General features: G+C 36.5%; 1 pseudogene; it reads right to left on the bottom strand.

The window, feature by feature from the left end:
* Positions 1-2,489, bottom strand: part of LOC130903341 (large subunit ribosomal RNA) — a 4,456-nt pseudogene extending 1,967 nt beyond the window's left edge.
* Between the last annotated feature and the right edge of the window lie 11 nt (positions 2,490-2,500).

Raw genomic sequence — 2,500 nt, 5'->3', positions numbered from 1 at the left:
CCCAATGACTCGCGCACATGCTAGACTCCTTGGTCCGTGTTTCAAGACGGGTCCTGAAATTACCCAAATCGATAGCGTCGTTGATCGGCGTTTCAAAACGAGGTCTGTTCGAGAACACCGTAACCAACAGTCGTTCCGGGACAGAATCGGCATTATGTCCGATTACCGTCAAACACGAAACGCTCTTGCTACGGGCCGAACGCTAATTAATCTAGCGGCCCCGCGCCATATTTCTACCGTCGAGCGAGTCTGTCGGAACATCGAGGGTCCCCATGAATTCGAATAAAATCAAGTGGTCTACCACCTCGAGTCTTAGACAGACACCCAACGGATCACGACGTCCTACTAGAGGAAAAGTGCACGCGTTCGATATCGATTAGAAAAACGTAAAACGCGATTTATTGTAATATGCCGAAACACAAACAATATCCGTCATACAAACGTTCAACTTCAATTATCGAAACGCGAATGAATTTCCTCTTTCGACCTTTCGGGTTTCTCAGGTTTACCCCTGAACGGTTTCACGTACTCTTGAACTCTCTCTTCAAAGTGCTTTTCAACTTTCCCTCACGGTACTTGTTCGCTATCGGTCTCGTGGTCATATTTAGCCTTAGATGGAGTTTACCACCCACTTAGGGCTGCACTCTCAAGCAACCCGACTCTCAGGAGAGATCCTCACGCAATCGGCAACGGTCGCTACGGGCCTGGCACCCTCTATGGGCTGTGGCCCCGTTCAAGAAGGACTTGGACGCGCCGCACGATCTCGTGATAAACGGATCCTCCCTAACACCACATTTCCCGGTGGCCGATATCGACCACGGGATTCGGTGCTGGGCTTTTCCCTGTTCGCTCGCAGCTACTGAGGGAATCCTAGTTAGTTTCTTTTCCTCCGCTTAGTAATATGCTTAAATTCAGCGGGTAATCTCACCTGCTCTGAGGTCGATATATTATAATATATCTCTTATAATATTTAAATACAATTCGCCAAACTATCATAAAAAAAAAACGTGTGTTTAATAATAATATCATCTCTCATATGAAATATAACATTATTTGTTTTTATTTAGTCGGCAGCAGCAGCAGCATCAGCATCAGCATCAGCATCAGCATCAGCAACACACCACCAGCCTTTATACATATATAATATTTTTAATATATATAATTCATATATTTTGTCGATATACCGTGTGTATAAATGATATAAATAAAACACTGGTCAGACGTCCAGTCTTCGAAACTTTATTATTTCTCTCGGACACGACGACCGCGTTATCATTTTATCATAAATATATTATATATACACACACTTATTTATCGACTATATATACGTCGTATATATGTATAATATATATATATATTATATATAAATATAACTCTCTACCAAACAAATTTTATGTATTTCATATAAATACACGATTAATTTATGGTATAGCGGGTTGTGTTCAAAAATTGCGTAACTTTTTCTATAAAAATTTACGCTGCTTTTCGCACTTTAGGATGCCGCACAAATACAAAAAAAATACGCGTGTGCGTTATTGTTTCACATCCAACACGCTTAGGCATTATTTTTCTTTAATAAATAGAAAAATTTTAAATTCTAAGCAGTCTTTTAAATTGATACGACCCTCAGTCAGGAGTGGTCCGGGAACGAGTATCCGAGGACCGCAATGTGCGTTCGAAATGTCGATGTTCATGTGTCCTGCAGTTCACAAGTTGACGCGCAATTAGCTGCGTTCTTCATCGACCCACGAGCCAAGTGATTCACCGTTCAGGGTAATCATTTTATTATTATGTCGTTTTCTCATATTCTATTCGTCGTATTTTTAATATTTGATAATTATTAAATTAATAATATTATTATAATATCTTATACGCGTATAGAAAATTTATATAACGACATTTTTTATATATATATATATATATATATACATATATATATATATTATAATAAATGGTAATTATTCGAAACTTTTAGAGAAATTATAATATCGTACTTTGATATATCTGATAAATTTTAACCGCTGCACATGTTTTATTACAAACGAGGCGCGCATAGACAGATATCTCGCACGATATATTCCTCCTCTTTATATTATTACAGTTTTTTTTTTATCTTGAAAGTTTTATACAAATTTCGACGGTCGGGCGTAAATCTTCGAACACCTTCGAAATAATACATAAAATATTATTTCTAAAACGAATTTTTATACATATCGATAGAATCGACATGTGCTTAAATTTCGTTTAGGTACCCGGATGAAAATGTCTCAATAACATAATCATCACATATAATCTTGTCGATATTTTCTTGTATTACCTTCAAACGATAAAAAACTTAGGTAATAATATAATAAACGAAATAAAATTTATCCATAAAAATATAGACACACACACACGACAACAGACGACGTTTCAATAAACTATATATTTTTCGTTTATTATAATAACGATTCTTTATCAGAACGTTTTTAGTTAACAAGAAATTTTGTTAATGATCGTT

This window comes from Diorhabda carinulata, unplaced genomic scaffold, assembly GCF_026250575.1.
Source record: "Diorhabda carinulata isolate Delta unplaced genomic scaffold, icDioCari1.1 Dcau_34, whole genome shotgun sequence".
In the NCBI taxonomy this organism is placed as follows: domain Eukaryota; kingdom Metazoa; phylum Arthropoda; class Insecta; order Coleoptera; family Chrysomelidae; genus Diorhabda; species Diorhabda carinulata.
This window is presented reverse-complemented; position numbering and strand designations above follow the sequence as displayed.